Genomic DNA, 16,893 nt, shown 5'->3' with positions numbered 1-16,893 from the left:
GAAAATTATTATAATCTGCATTCCTAAATTGAATGAGTATTTTGCTCAGCAGAGGCCTCTTGACTGCAAATAGTCTGAAATTACATCCTGCTGTTTAAAATACTTTTTTTAAAGTGAGTAAAAATGCCCACATTTTCTTAAATGAAATAACTTTCAAATCATATGTGACTAAAATTATTGGGAAAACAATATAACCTTTACTTCCACCAGTAAATGCTATTTGATATTGAAATTCTTGATAGAATATCTCTAGAATTCATGGTCTGATACTTTTATCATAATTATTTAATTGACTGGGAAACATCATCATGTTATCCCTTCACAACTGAAATAAATTTGTTTATAACTTTCTTATTTTGTACAAGGAAAATTTTAATATACATATTTCATCAAAATCAGCTAATGAGGATAACACTCAACACACTAGTAGGCTAAAATATGTATATGAACAAATATGTATCTATATGCTGGCAACTCTGTCTTGCCACTCCAAAACACAGTGGTTCTGTTCTTAGCTGCTTTCAAGAAGATGTCTCTACCGTATGTCACTCCCTGAAATCTACCCCAGCATTACGTGGGACTGTGGGACAAAACCTTACTAGTGGATGGGATGGATCAGCAGGGGACAAGGCTCAGCTTCATGTCCAAGCTCTGCTTCTCTGACAAAAATAGGTAGATATAGGTTTAGTTTTTCTGATGGAGCATAATGAGCTAGGAGAAAATGTGGTACTCTTGTGTGAAAGGTAGCTCTCAGAAGGGTCAGCAAACAAGGTAAAGGTCATTACCTTTGCATCACAAAGGCAGAGACATAGCTTAAATATCACCCCTTTTCTGGAAATTTGAGCACCTTACATTGAATTTCAGTCATATTGCTCTGGATTAACTTTCAGAATTCTGATCAACTTCAGAAGTTGTGGATATATCACCTCTGTTTTTCCATTTCAGAACATATAGCTAATAGCAGACGTCTTTATACCACTCATTATGTTGATCTCCCAAGACATGAAAGTGCAAAATTTGCCTTCCCCGTGTAAAGGGACTCTACTCCCAGCATCCAGGAGTTTATTGTAGTCTCATGACTTAGTCTATGTGCATTAAATCTCCAGGGTAAGTTTTAAATCTGGAGTTAAGACAAACTGTCCCATCTCATAAGCCTTAGTATATGTCCATGTGTGCGTGTTTCTTAGTGCACAAAGTTTCTTTTAACTTAAAAACCTAGGTACTCATTTCAGCATAACTGTCATTTGTTCTTTTATACCAAGATCATTTCTTACTTTTTCTGTCTAAGCTTCTGCAGGCTTTTTAAGTAACCCTAGTTGCTCCTGCATTCTTGCAAAGGGAAAATGTTAGCTGGTAACAGAATGTATAATGATGCAAGTAAAATGCTTAGTATATTTCAACATTGCCTATCCTGATATTGCATAGTTCTGTCAACAGTTGCACTGAGCTCACAGAGCCTCTAATTTTGTACATTTGATATATTCAATAGCCCACAAAAATGCATACTGCTCAAATCCCTCAGAAAGAAGTGCAAAATACTTAGATACCACAGTGAGGGCACCTCACAAAACTAACATAGCTCTTCTTCATCTGGGAATGTTTGTAAACTCTTAGAACTCTGCTAAGCTTCTGCTTTTGATTGTGGTATGTATTTTTATAACCATGTTCTTGGCCATACTGAACTCCATTACAAAAACTCTCAGTAACTTCAACAGAACTTGGATTAAACAAAACCACATTATTACATTTTTTCCCTGTTCAATCAGGAGTAGACAACTGGTGTTAATGTGGAAACAATTCCTTTTGATGAAAGATATTTTGTCTTTTATTTACTTTATAGAGAGAGCAAACATTCAAAATACACACAGAAATGCTAGCTAGACTAGCAGACAAAGAGACTGATTAGAAAGCAATTATTCAGATAATATCACTAGAACCCTACCACAAAAATGAGAGAGCAGTATTTAATCTATGTAGTTCTAATTGCATAATGTTTGAGTGCTACCTGTTTTAGCCAGGGGAGTTCCTGAAAACATTTTAATTGGCTGTGAAGATGATTTGTAAGAAAAATATATATATATTTGTAAAACTATTTAAAAAAATAATCAACTCAAATAAGAAGCTTTTAAGAGAAAAAACTGAAAAGGCTTATACCCCCTTATTCCCATGCAGTGCAAATCTTGAAGAATATTCTGAGAAAGATGGAAAACAGATGGCAGCCATAGATAAACTCAAGGTTACATGACTGTTCACTTTTCTTCTCTACAGTACATAGCATTATAAACATTGCCTCTTTTCTTTTTTCTTTTTTTTTTTTTTTCCTCCCCATAATGTTATGGTGATAAAAGTCCTGATGTATCTTTATGATCTTGCTACATTCCATGTCACTTATGTGTCTGAGACATCACTTGATGCACGCACACACACACACTCCAACATCCTTCTGAGCACATATCTGTTTGCACAAGTTTTTTCTGTTTTCTCAGTCATACAGAATCGAGTCATTAAACTGTTCTATTTGACAGTGATTTCCTGTGATAGCAGAGAGATGATAAAATCATACCATAGATTAAGTGATATTTTAACTAAAATCAACAAATAGACAGTGCATTTTATTAGAATCTCACAACTCCCAGGAAGTAGATAGCTGATATGAGGAAGTGCTTTTATTCTTATCTACGTCCTCAACATTCCTTTGACTAAGCACACATTTAGGCAGAAGTCTAAATAAGGGCTGTCTTGTGAGCATATATAAGCAGAATCTCTCCTCCTCATTTTCTGTCAGATAAATAAATCAGATGAACGTGATTGCCATGAACTAAATCCACACTTAGAAGAAATACTGCAGAAATGATTTATGGTAATAAAGCTTGGAGCATGGACAGAGCTTGCTCTTGTCTGCCAGCAAGTCATGCAGAAGACTGTAAGTTGGATTAGCTCTCTACCTAAATTTATTCAGTGGTAATTTAAAGCACAGTCTCAGGCATATATGTGATGTCAACCACCACTTTTTTGATCTGTAGCAACAAATAAGCAACAAATTGAAATATAGTCTGCACTAGTAATGGTTAAGTGAATCAGTCCTGAAACTTTTACGGAGGATACTAACCTTTGTGTCCTTATGCACATTCAGAAAGTCCAATACATCCACTTCCAACAAAGAATATTCAAGAAGAATTTAACTCATCTGTTCCAGTGCTCAGTCTCAAGAAGTTTTTTAGTAGTTACTGAAAAGACCAGTGAAGGCATAAAGCAACTCCAGATATGCAGGTGGAAAGATCACACATGTCTGCTGAAATGGTGTACAACTCGCGGAGCCTGTACAAAAAGAGAAGATTGCTTCTTATACATTTGGAAAAATATAAATAAATAAATAAATAAATAAATACAGCAGTCTTTCAGACTGAAAAGAAATTTTGTGCAGCAGGGTCCCAGTTGTAGTTCTTGCCAGTTCAAGGTTTTGAAAGTACTGTCCCAGCATCATGCAAACACTGGCAGATGGGAATCTAGAGCACATGTTAGGGAGGAAGGGGAATGGGAAGGAATATTATAGCAAATGTGTTTCATAACAGTAAGACATCCTCTACCCCACAACCCCCAACCCCCCTCCCCCCCCCAAAAAAAAACCCACAAAAAACCAAAAAACAAAAACAAACAAACAAAAAACCACATTCCCAAAGACAGAAAACTTTAAGGTACACATATTTTTAAGTCAGAAAAAAAAAATGCTAGAACTTCACTCACAAGAGGTAATGTACTACACTTTATAGTAGCACTCTGCTGCCTTTTACTCTTGACATTGACCAGAAATTTATTTTACAGACATTTTGTAAATCACTGGGAAGATTGCTTTTACACTGAGAACAATGTCAGACCCATCTGGGGAAAATGTTAGCAGTATTTAGTGAGAACTGTTTCACTTTTCTTGACTTTTTCCTTTTTTTTTGTATAAACTGTAGATATTTATAGTCTAACTATACCTCCAAATTGAAGAAATGTGACACAGATGCAAATGTTAATATGATATTTAACTGCAGTCTTCTCCCTGCTTATCCTCCTATTCCCAATTTTAGGAACAAATACGTCTACATTTTTTGATACAGTTAAGCTTTCAAAATCCTAGATGTCAGTGTGAATTGCCAAGACATTAACTCTGTAACTATTTTATTATTTGGGAATAAAACACTTCCAATTAGAGAAGGATAATTAAATCAAAACATTTCTACATAAACATCAGGCAGTACGAGCCAGTTGAGTTACTTTCAGTATGGTGGGAGTCTAACAAGTGTAAGATGCTTTTGGTGCCCTAACTAAAGAATGAAGAGATATGCAATGTGTATTTGTAGAAACGTACAATGTAGAACCTGTAGAATCTAGTACAAGTGTAGGAAAACACAGCCCACTTTTTCATCCTTTTTAATTTCCATCAGCATTATCTAAACTACTTACTTGGCTTAAAAGCAGCTTACTTCTGTCCGCAGTTGACTGTATGATACAAGACTTGCAATGCTTTAGCTTTTGTGTCAGAAAATTTCTTCAATAACTTATCTGATAAATGGTTTCTGACTGAGATTGTCTTTAATATACGTAAATCAGTGGCCAAAAGCACCAGTTTATCAAAATGATACAGCTATTTCAGCTCCTGTATTAGTCTAAACTAATAATTCCCCAAAGCTCTCTTTTGATAGCTGTTTCACAGAGTGCAACAAAAATAACTATCAAAATACATCTCAACTACTTCTCTGTGAAATCTTACCAATTTCATGAACAGCATCTTTGATAACTGAAAATAAAAAGAAAAACAAATAAACAAACCAAACAAAGAAACAAAACCACCATTGAAAAAAACTTGAAAAAAATAATGTCCTGTAGGCAAAGAATATGAATTCTCCCTAGAAATAAGCTTATCAATCATGTGAAGAAGACAAACATACTCCTTTCTTAGATTTTTGGAAATCAGAAGCACATCATTTGATATATTCTGGTATGAGTTGTAGCATTAGATCATTTGGCAAACAACATTTGCCATTGCATGTATGTGTGACACAGACAATGAGGGAAAGAAACGGGATAAAATTGTAAGAGGGAGCTCTCAAGTGCTCTTGTATTCTCACAGCTAAGTCATGCTCTAAATTAAAGAATTTTCAGCTAAATTGATCACAAAAAACATAAGACACATTTTAAGGGTCATGCTTTGGCAGTTTTCCTTATCTTAGAGAACTTAGAGATAATGAAGGGGGATTTTAAAATACTTTTAGAGGAAATCTTCATACGTACATTTCCCTTCTTTCCCATAAGTGTGATATATGACGTAAGTACCTTACAATTTTCCAAGACATCAGTCAATCATCCTATGAATAATGTTGCTGAAAATCTTACTATTTTGTAGTCAATCCGTAATTGCAGAATGGACTGTTTTCCCATTAGACTCAAGGAGACTAGTCAATAATGTGTTGACAGTATGTAGACTTATTTACAAAACGGATACTGTTCATTTTAAATGAACACACATATTCTGCCAAGAATAGATTGTTTTCAGATTTAGTAATGGTATTTATTTTCTGTTATGTGATGAAATCTCATACTGATTATAAAAATAAGTCTTAGGAATGACAGATCTACCAATAAGGGGCACATTTCAACCTGTGGAATACATGCAAATATCAATATATGTAATTATACATAATCACAAATGTCATCAGTTTATTTATTGTAAACAGCTTAAGTGAAGGGAAAAATCAAGTTAAGCTGTGGAATATTATTACTTATTCTTTTATTTATTATCTTCAGTGAACTCTTTGTGTTTATGAGAACATTACTTTTTTTAGTGACTGCAGGTTTTCAGTGTGCATTTATTTACTCACTGTACCTTAGACTTTGATAAGTCAGCAGTGTACACTCTCAGATTCATGCTCATACTACAGTTCTCTAACATAAGGTCAAAGGGACATGGTACACCCAATTTCTGTTTCTTCCCCCATGGAAGTAGGATTAATTCCAGCAAACACCAACAAAATTAAGTAAGTTGTGTAACTGATCCCATACAAATAGCTGATTGTCTTCTAAGCTAGACACACCCAAATATATCCAGAGGCTTTTTCATTAGGAAAAAAGTTTTAGGGATCAAATTGATAAATATGTGCTGAAAACCTCATTTACTGATTTATGAATTGCTACGGTGTCTTAGTTTCACCCCTAAAGAAACTTGGGAGTCATGTTGGCCATAGGTCTCCTGGGCATCACTCCCTACATGAGATAGGGACTAGGTCTTGTCTGGCTTGATACTTCCTGTTCTACATAGTTGTTCAAGCCTAATCCAGTCAGCTGTGTTCCTCACACTCTTCCATATGCCCTAACAAAATGCCTTCTAACTTTCCTCCACTCACTTAGTAGAAAGACAGGATAGGAAACAAACTGAGCCTGAGAAGAGTAACTGATTGGTATAGATATGTCACTCCTCTCTATTAAGAGACCAAACAGTCACTCAATGATTTTAAAGCATTCCAAAAGCTTGTTGAATTCAAAGCAAAGGATATTGTCTCATAAAAAACGATTCAAGAGGACTCATTTGTTCTGCATAGGTTTTTGCACTTAGGTATGCTCTAAGCTGAGCTGTTTCCTGCATTGCAAGTAAAAAAAGCCAAAACCCTAACAGTAAACTATATATATATATTTAGGTAAAATATGCAGTAAGTATATTGAGGCATTAGTCTACACTAAAAGAATGGTATTATAATAATGCTGGTTTTAGAAGAAAAAAGAATAAAACACGTATGCACTGTTTGTCTCAAAATACCTTCCAAAAGTGTTACGTGTAACAGAGAAACCTCACTTATACCTAAGTACAATTCAAAGCATGACAAGAGAACATGCATGTACCTCTAATACACCACATCTCCTTTATAAACCATATACACAATACATATATATAATGTTCACTTGATATAATTTCTTGTGCACTAGCTATGCAATTGGTTTTTGGTACAGATTGTTACTTGGGACAAGAGTAGCTACTCTGGTAAGGTAAACTCAGCACAGTAGTCCAACTGTACAGCCAACTAGAGGAGATGAAGAACTGGCATATGAAGAAATCACTAGTTCATTAAGGAAATAAATAGAAAATTTCCTCTTGAGGGAGATTCCACAGCAGACACAAGAGCAACATGGATTTGTTGAGAGGACAGTACTTTCTATGTGAGTCAGATAAAGGAACAGCCACTGCATCCATGTCTGTGCACACAGACATGGTTTTCTAACACACTAACATGAGAGACGGTGTAAAAAGACACAAAAATTAGATGAATCTATGAAATCTATCACATTATAGCCCAGACAGCAATGCTACATCATACTTGCTGGAAAGAGAAAACCGCAACAGATATTGATCCTTGGCAGCTTTGTTTGACAATGAGAAGATGAAAAGGGCCAGTGGGACTCACACATACTCATCAGCACACTGCAAACAGACATCCCACTCCAAAGATTTAATGACTGTAGTTTAGGTGCTCATATTAAAAATTGAAGTATTTGAAGATGTTTCTCATAATTTACACATTTCTATGTATTCAGATACTTGTATTCATAACACTAACTCTTCCTGGGTAAAATGAAGAAAGTAAAGTTTGCATATGCTATCCTAAGACAGAAAGAGTGGACAGGCACTGGAATGAGCTGCCCAGGGAGTTGGTGGAGTCACTGACCCTAGAGGTATTCAAGGAATGTTTGGACATTGTGTTGATGGTTTAGTGAGAACTATTAGTGATGGGTGGATGGTTGGACTGGGTAATTTTGTGGATCTTTTCCAACCCTGGAGACCTAACTGTAGACGTCAGTCATATAAGGGGAGGGCATGGAGAAGACATAACCATACTATCCCCAAAGGTAGGAAAATACGTAGTACTTGTCACAACATTCAGCACAGCATGTTTTTCCTTAATAAAAAAATCACCAGTAAGGTGGTCAAATCCAGCAGGTTGCCTGAATAGGTTATGGAATCTTCATCCTTGGAATTATTCAAAGCTCAGTAGGACAACCTTGACTACCCTGCTTTCATGGGAAAATTGGTTAGGAGACCACTGAGCAGGACTGCTTGTTTCTCTAACAGAATAAATACCATTGCAGAGTTTCTTATTTTTCTGAGTAAACTCTACACTGCAAGTCTCAAACGAGATTGTATACACATGATCCAAAGAGACTCACTGCCCTGAGCTATTCAGCGGAATTCAACCTCATTCAAACTTAATTGTACTGTTTGCAGAATTAAGCTGACTTCAAAAGATGTACAAGTTTTAGAAAATAGTTTCTATGCAAATATCACTGCTCAATGCAAATATCACTGTGGCTTATCTTTTCAGGGTCTTTTCACAAATTTTGTTTGTTTGTTTGTTTGTTTTTCCCCTCGTTTTAGGATAAAATTTGTCAAGCACAAGAAATCATAAAAAGAGCTAAATTTTTATGATGAGCCCTGTAATGAGCCAAAACATATTTAAGCTGCTAAAATATATAGTAAATATATTAGAACTGGAAAATATTAATTTGAGTGGGTGACCTGCTTCTTTCATCCATGTTTTCAACAACTTCCCATCTCTTCAACATATCTGGTTGGAAATAACATTAGCATGTTTCCAGGCAGACAGTGAAAGCAATCTAATCTTGTACTGAACCTCCTGGGATCTGATTTAATCTCCCTTGCCCAAAGGCAGCATCTTTTGATCTCAGCATCTTGCCTGCAGACCCCTCCTCTCTGTTGCTGCAGCTAGCATTGTGCCAGATCCACAACTGGTGGAGAAACAAGTTTTCCATGGGCATGCTGAAGGACAACTGCATGAGACAGTGTTGTGGGTACATATGCACTGTGTATATACACAATCCATTAATGCAGCCCATTGTTTATCAGTCAGTTGAACAAACAAGTGAAATGGCCACTTTTTCAGAAGTTGATTTTGCACTCTGAAAGAAGATGCTGTCAGCAGTGAAGAATGCTGAAAAGTTGCTTGCACTAACAAAGTTAACTTGCTGTCTCCTGGTTTCCTTAATAAACACAGAAAGAAATAATTGCTCTGTACCATATAACAGCTGTGTTTGAGACAATGCAGCAGTCTTTATTTTCAATTTGCTTTTATGCCAGTTCCCATCCCTGCCCAAATGCTGCCAAACATTATCATATTAGACTTGAAAAGTGCGTTTCCCTTCCAGACCAGAGGTATTCAGTCCAGTATAAGATGACATGGTTGAAATTTCACAGTGATCTCCTATCACATATTGGATTAATTAAGTCAGTTCTGATTAATTAAAATCAGAAGTTTCTTTTATTCAACCATTTAAAATGCCAAATTCAACTGATTTCCTGCAGAGATACAAAGGAACAGCAATTCCCACTGCAATCTTTCATTATTCTTTACAGAGATACTGTGCCATATTCTATACTCCCACTAGAATTTTACTGATGTGGCTGTACTCACATTGGTAAAATTATTCTTTATTTACTTCAGCACAAAAGAGATCAGCATCATGCCTACTGGGATACAATAGTTATTTCCCAGAGTTATACTTCACTTAACACTACAACCCAACTTAACCCCTCCCTACCCCTACTCCCCAAAACAAAAACCAAACCAACAAACAAGGATTTACAAAAAAAAGCAACCCTTCATGCTCTTGGGTGGTCTCCCATTCTCTCTGGTTGCCTGGAGGAATGAGAATAGTATCAATACAGGAAAATAATGAGTAAACTGTATCATTTTTACATGTATGTATGATTTTTTTTCTTTTAACCTAGTGCTGTTTAAGACCGTCAGTTTGAGAATTTCAGTGACAAATATGAAAAAAAAAAAACCAACAAAAAAACAAACAAAAAAAAACAACCAACCCACAAAACATCTTCTCCAAGAAAGGAGAAATGAATGTCATTAAAGGTTGAGAAAGACTGACAACAGGATCTACGTAAGCTTCCCAACAATGTATTCTTATTTCCAGTGTTATTTCCATGCACGTGTTTTAACTCTGGTAAAGAACAACTGGTCTAGAACAGGCAGCCATCAGTTGCTATTTTTAACTTGTGGCGTTTTATGAGCTGAAACTGATAGGAAATTTGAGAAAAATAGATGAAAAAGAAGGAAATGATAAATGAAGATTCTCAAGGATGGGGAAGTGGATGACAATCTGCTTCACTAAGAAACGAAGATAAATACTTGAACAAGGGTGTTTGTGATGTTTTTTTCCCCACTTTAATGAACACTTTCCTCTCTATTTCTTTTAAACATACCTAAATCAAGACTACATAAATACTTCATTTTTGTGGGTTTTGTTTGTTTGTTTTTTTAGAAGCCAGTTAGTGAAGTGAGCAATCACATTACTTCTCATGCATCTCATCAACAAGGCCAAGTGCCAGGTCCTGCACTTTGACCAAAAATAACATCATTCAGAGCTATAGGCTTGGGGCTGAGTGGCTGGATGACTGTGAAGAGGAAAGGGACCTGGGACCTGGGGGTGCTGGTTGACACTCAGCTGAACATGAACCAACAGTGTGCCCAGGTGGCCAAGAAGGCCAATGGCATCCTGGCCTGTTTAAGAAATAGTGGGATCAGTAGGATCATCCCCCTGTATTCAACACTGGTGAAGCCACATCTTGAGCATTGTGTTCAGTTTTGTGCTCCTCACTACAAGAAAGACATTGAGACCCTGGAACATGTCCAGAGAAGGGCAACAAAACTGGTGAGGGGTCTGGATCACAAGTCTTATTAGGAGCGGCTCAGAGAGCTGGGATTGTTTAGCCTGGGAGAGACTTCATCGCACTCTAAAGCTCCCTGAAGGGAGGTTGTGACGAGGAGAGGGCTTGGCCTCTTCTCCCACGCAACAAACAGGACCTGAGGAAATGGACGCAAATTGTACGAGATGAGGTTTAGACTGGACACAAGAAGGAACTTTTTCTCTCAGAGAGTGGTCAGGCACTGGAACGGCTGCCCAGGAAGGTGGTGGAGTCACCATCCCTGGCAGTGTTCAAGAGGCATCTGGATGAGGAGCTCCGAGATACAGTTTATTGGTTTTCTGTAGACTAGATAATCCTGTAGGTCCTTTCCAACCTTGTAATTCTATATCAGTTTTGTAATATATTAATAGAATTAATAATAAAACTTGTAAGTATTACCACACTGGGGTGGTAAGAACAACAAAAGAACTTGAGCAAAAACCATAAAAATACTCAGTATCACTTGTGATAATGCTTTAATGTTGTGCAGAAGTAAGGTGGAGATTCTCTGGCTGCCTCAGAGCTTTGGCCTCAAAACTTGGTCAATAAGTCTTCTCTTTCAGATCTAGTTTTCAGCCACAACATCTCCTGGTTTATCCATGAAACCGAGTTACATGATGGAGACATGAAGACTTAAATACAGCCCTATGAGACCTTTTCCTGAAGAACACTTTCCACTTACTTACATTAATACGAAGACTATCAAATGGCATGCAAGAAGTTAAGCAGAGACTCAGCTACTTCCTCATGGATCTAAAACCCACCAGCTTAGATCTGCATGTGTACTATGAGCTCGTATAGCCATGAGTTTTGAGGACATGCAGAATACACATTTTTTTTTAACCTATTTTTCTTAAAACAAGAAGGCAATTTTTTTTAAAATTATTATTTATTTTATTTATTTATTTTTAAATGAAAGTTGATGGTCCTTTGTGCTCACTTGACTCTGGGCTTTACAGGTTTTAGTAAGACCACAAAATATCATTGAGCTTATGATTAATTCAAGAGCACTGACAACAGTGGAAAAAAAAAATCATGAATACCCATCATAAAAAAAAAAAAATCATCTTTCTAAAGCAAGTATTTATGAAGAGAGAGCTCATGTTTTTGTTTGTTTAACAGTTCCCCCTAAAGTTCATTTTTTCATTACTCACAAGTAGATTGTTTTGATCATTCACTAGGTGGCCCAAAAAATTCATCAATGGCCAAAATCTGCATCAAATAACAGAGACCACAATAGATGTCTGAATGTCAGAGAGAATGTTTTATTTATTAGAAGAAGCATTTTCAAGAGTATAGAGAAGCTATTTTTCAGCCAATGTTTGTGAGCATCTGTGTCCAAAAGCACTTCTTTTTTCCCCCTCATTCTTTCTGATAGAGACAGGTGGTTCAAAGGACCTAAATCTTATTTCTCCAGAACAGAAGGTTGTGCCCTTGGGCTTATTATTGTCACAACAAGCAGATAACTTTGACTCATGTTCTTCTGTAGCTCATCTTAGTCACCAGTTACAAACCCTGTGGTCATTTGTGTGGTCAATTAATGATTTGCTGTCAAGTAAGATTTAAACAAGAGATAGTAAAGAAGGAAAATAACTTAGGAATAATATTTTCTTGCACTTTAGAGGTCAAAACTTTGAAGATTTCATATCAGCTTTGCTGGAAAGACAGAAGAGTAAGCTTATTTGCAAATATATCTATGCAAACAAATTGTATCTCTCAAATGAGTATCTGAATAGACAAATTTTCACATTCAAGAACTAAGGTGCAGCAGATGTGGTCATTTAATTAAATTCCATATACACATTTCTGTTCAAACAGATTCATTTTCAAATGTGCAAAAGGGAGAGAGATGCAACAGTTCATATTAAATTCAAACAACTTCCTGCTCAGCGTTGCTAATTAGGAAATCCCAGCAGAACAAGTAGTAGTATACAGAATTACTGTAAGTCTGAAAAGCAGCAAACTCCAAACCCTCCTAACAGAATGTCTTAAGAACTCCTTGCGCAGAAAATCTGTTCCATATGAAAGCATAGCAGCTCTTGTTCAAAGCCTCAGCAAATGCAAATATCATTATTACATATAGACTCTGAGCTGATGTAATTTGCCATAGCTCTATGGAGGTCAGTGATGATACATTGATTTCCACTAATAAGTGTCTGACCTAAAAAACATTGCTTTCATTTACTAAATAAATGTTTCTTTTCTCCCTCTTTCAAATTGTATTCAGCTTTTCTCCAGGGGAGAAGTAGTATTGAATTAGCATGTAAGCACAATCAGCATCTATACTTTGGGCCAGGAAGGATAAGAGCAAGGAGGACACAAGAAATTTGCAATTGTTCATCTTTGTACTATAGATTAAGACAATTGATGTGGTAGAGATGAAGAGAGAGCAACACAGAAAGCATTCCACAATTGTTGTGAAGAAAACTTGGGGCAGTAACTAGGACACAAGGTACAAACAGAGTTACAAATAAAGTAATTTTCTCCTGCTTTAGTACTTTGGAAGAAAGAACAACAGCAAAGTGTCTACTTCAGATGGTAGAATCACAGAAACATAGTATATCGTAAGCTGGAAAGGGACCATTATGGTGGTGCAACTGCATCAGTGAAGAATGATCCCTTGATCTCATCTATGTGGATTTCAACAAGGCCTTTGACACAGTCCCTTACAAAGTCTTTTTTTCAGCTCTGCAGATAAGGGCTTGGAGATGGATGGTAATCAGGACACAAGCCAGCAATGTGCACTCACAGCCCAGAAAGCCAACTGTACCCTGAGCTACATCAAAAGATGCATGACCAGCTGGTCAAGGAAAGTGATCCTGCCCCTGTACTCTGCATTGGTGGGACCTTACCTTGAGTACTGTGTCTAGACGCAGAGTCCTCAGTACAGGAAAGACATAGGCCTGGTGGAACACATTCAGATAAGGGACACAACAATGATTTGAGGAACACCTTCCCTACAATGCCAGGCTGAGAGATATGGGGCCATTCAGCCCCGAGAAAACTGCAGGGAGGCTTAATAGTGGCCTTTCAATATTTAAAGATGGAGCTATAAGAAAAAAGGGGACAGATTCTCCAGCAGAGTCTGTTGGGATAGAACAAGGCAACATGGTTTCAAATTATAAAAGGGTAAAAATAGATTGGAAATAAGGAAGGGTTAAAGGCAGTGAAGGCTTTGTTGCCCAGAGAGGAGGTGGATTATCCATCCCACAAGATCTATCTATAAATGTCCTTGTTCATTGCATGGGAGTTGGACTAGATGATCTTTAAAGATCCAATTCAAACACATCTATAATTCCATTCTATGATTGCATTCAACTCTTGGCTCTACACAGGACCACCCAAAATCCAAACTCAGTATGTGAAAGCACTATCTAAACATTTCATGAACTCCAGCATGCTAGTACCATGACCATTGCCCTAGGGGGCCTGTTTCCCATGGCCAATCACACTCTTGGTGAAGAATCTTTTCCTAAGACCCACCTAACCATCTTCTGATGTAGCTCCATGCCATCCCTTCAGATCTTGCCTGTTACCACATAAATAAGACTAGTGTGTGCCCCTCCACTCCTCTCCTGTGGGAGTTGTAGACCTCGACTCAATACAGAAACATTTTTCAGAAGCAACTTTCAAGGAAATAAATTGAATTGGAATAATTACAGTAATTCATAATATAGCCTGCTGTTTAATGAAATTATTTTTGCTTCTACCAAAGTACTATATTTTTCCTGTTATTCTATAACAAGCACAGTATATGGCTTTTCTTAAGAAGAGTGACGAGTGACCCAGTTTTTGAGGTATCTTTCCTACAATTATCCTCTGGATTTTACATTTAGAATATTATCTTGACACCAGAAAAGAAGCTTTTCCAAATTTTTTTGAGGTAAACTTAGAACTCTATGCTTATAGAAAAACAACTGAGCTCATAAGAGAAAAGTAAAAGAGGTTTCATACAGGAGTTCCATAAAAAGAACCCTGTTAAAGATCTTATTTTCTCTTACTACTGTCATTTCCTTTGGGGCTCCTTTTCCCAAACACAGCACTTATTGAATGACTTACTTGACACTAACACCCAATCCAGAGCACAAAAGCTACTCGCAGGGAGGCTCCTTATGCTTACAGCAGTTTTAGGTAGGACATGTTCCCCTCACTAAAGTGAGTAAAGCCCCAGGCACCCAATGTACAACCACCTACCTCTTGTCAAAGGTACTGAGTTTGTTAGCTAGAAATCTACCACAGCTAGGAACCATGGCTACGTCTGTATGTAATAAAATGCTTTCTATAAATGTTTCTCTCATCAGTCATATTTGTGCTCTTTGACTGAGCTGGAACAAATAATTATATGAAAATTTTACATACTTTTTTTTTTGTTGATCAATAATACAAAGATGATTCATGTTTGAATTTGTCAGTGATTGAAATCCAGTTGGTGATGAGATTTGAATGAGATACTGATTGCCAGGCCAGATAAACAAATCCAGACATATTTCAGAGAACCCATTTTTTTCTTTTTTCTTTTATCGTTCAAGAACTTTTTTTATTATTATTTATTTAAACAGGGATGCAGTGTACCAAAGTTTTTGTTTTTCCTCCTGCTAGGTGCCTAAATCATCTACTGTGATCATCACGTAGACACTGCAGGGCTTATTGCAGTGGATATAACCTACAGAAATTGACATTAAATATATACCACAAACAGCCTGATTTTAAGGCCAAAGCAAATTCTTATCCTTTACTTTTCCATGAAAGTCAGACATATAAAGTTACTGTAAAAAACAAACAAACATGTTTTTGAATATTTTAACATAATTATAGTAATTTTGTGTCATTCAGGATGTACATACAGAAGAAATGTAATTATGATTTTCAGCAAGAGATAACAACAACTCTGTTTTAAAATTAAACCTACTAAAATGTTATTAATTATGCCTGTGGTGCCTGGAACACAAGGGGATAATCCTAAAGCATTTTTTGTTTTATAAAATGCATCAAATAGAAACTTCTGAGTTCAAACACTGAACATTTTAAGTGGTATAAGAAGGGGTTTGCATATTGTTAGTTGAACAAAAGAGTACAGAGCATTTGCACAAAGTGGTTTTGATATTACTTATCAATAGTATGAATTGTTAAAATATGAATCATAAGAAAGTGCCTGTAACAGGTAATAGAAGATCTTCTAAGAGGTTTTGTAGTGAATCATGATCATTTTCTTAAAGCTATTTTACTTTTGTTAACTCTGTTCTTCTGCCAGAGTAACATCACTTTTATGCTTTAGTGTCCTATTGTACCTGTCCTCAAAAGAACAAAAGTTGGGCTCATTTCCTATCAAGCTGCTAAAAAACTTTGAGGAAATATTACGTCCAAAGGAATGCCTAACACTTTGCTCAATTACTTCACGCATTACTGATAGGATTTGAAGATTAGAATTCACTTAATTATTGGGTTTTTGGGTTGTTTTTTTTTTTTTGTTTGTTGGTTTTTTTTTTTTGGTGATCTTTTCCATAATATTGCTCTCATTTCATCTACCTTTTTGTTACACACTCCAAACAACTTTCATGCCTTCCAAAGGCAAATAAAAACTAAGGAAACAATATTCATGTTATTTTAGCTTCTCTCACTAGGAAGAAAACTTACAATTGTGTGGAATGGGTAGGATCTAGAAAAACAGCATACCAGGCTCATGACTCTGAAACAATTTGTGCAGATAAATCAACTCAACTCTTTACTATTTACCAATAGAAAATCTTCTGCTTTGTCCACTACTCAAGCTGCAAGAAATGTGTAACTGTTTTATTCATATTATTAAAAAGGAAACAAGGTTCCAGAGAGTCTCAGTGCTATACAACATCTGCGCATGCACAGATCATGGACTGCAAGAGTCCAGTAGAGCAGTTGCAATTCTAATTGCATTTAGGAGCCCTAGATTTTTTATATTGTCCAAAGGGAAACCTAAATTCTGACATTAGCTGGTAGAAACATGATAGAACAGTGAAGGTCTGACTTTGCTAATATGATGCTTGCATACAGTACAAAAGCAAAATGATGAAACATAGTAATGAAAAATATTCACTATTAAATTTTATTTCTTATAATAAACTGGAATCTCGTTTCTTATGAAAATTGCATAAGTTTTACCACAGTAAATA

At 36.3% G+C, this 16,893-nt stretch overlaps 1 protein-coding gene across 9 annotated transcripts in view; it reads right to left on the bottom strand.

Moving 5' to 3' along the window:
- HS3ST5 (heparan sulfate-glucosamine 3-sulfotransferase 5) overlaps nt 1-16,893 on the bottom strand; it is a 185,297-nt gene that overhangs the window by 86,697 nt on the left and 81,707 nt on the right. For 6 of the 9 annotated variants that reach the window (XM_015858782.3, XM_015858784.3, XM_085541811.1 and 3 more), the window contains one exon: nt 3,110-3,318. The exons of 1 other annotated variant lie outside the window; for it this stretch is intronic. The gene's annotated coding sequence lies outside the window, so the exon portion shown is untranslated. Of the gene's footprint in view, nt 1-3,109; nt 3,319-4,756; nt 4,784-16,893 lie in introns of all 9 variants that reach the window. 2 more of the 9 variants (XM_085541806.1, XM_085541810.1) reach the window with 1 other exon arrangement.

This window comes from Coturnix japonica, chromosome 3, assembly GCF_054131305.1.
Source record: "Coturnix japonica strain WE chromosome 3, WE-NBRP24, whole genome shotgun sequence".
In the NCBI taxonomy this organism is placed as follows: domain Eukaryota; kingdom Metazoa; phylum Chordata; class Aves; order Galliformes; family Phasianidae; genus Coturnix; species Coturnix japonica.
Note: the sequence above shows the minus strand (reverse complement) of the source record. Positions and strands in the feature narration are given on the sequence as shown.